Here is a 500-nt window from a genome sequence, read left to right as displayed (position 1 = left end):
GCTCAGGACAAAGGGAAAGGAACAAAATGAGAGGGAGAAACAGATAGATCCAGATAGAGAGGTATGGAGCTTCTAGATTGCAATCGTTTTGAGAGCATTACATGACATATTGCATTGCTACAAATAAGAGACAGTATGGAGGGTAAGGGCGAAGACAACGTACAGAACACACAGAAAAATGTAAGTAAAGTAAATGAAAGAAAATTTTGAAGGAGGGAGAAGTATATATGAAACAAAAAAGAGAAAAGGGAAAAACAAGTAGACAGAAACTAGGGGAGGAACAAACAAACAAGTAGAAGTTAAGAAAGGGAAAATAGGTAGACAAAATCTAGAAGAGAAAGAAACAGGTAGAAACTAGAAGAAGAAAAAACAGACACACACGTGATAGGGGAGGGAGAAACAGACAGACAAATGGGGGGAGATGGAGAAACAGGAAGCAAGGACAAACAGAAACTAGTGTAGGAGTGGAAGAAATAAATAGAAGCTAGAAGAGAGAGAAG

This window comes from Penaeus monodon, chromosome 32, assembly GCF_015228065.2.
Source record: "Penaeus monodon isolate SGIC_2016 chromosome 32, NSTDA_Pmon_1, whole genome shotgun sequence".
Lineage (NCBI taxonomy): Eukaryota > Metazoa > Arthropoda > Malacostraca > Decapoda > Penaeidae > Penaeus > Penaeus monodon.
This window is presented reverse-complemented; position numbering follows the sequence as displayed.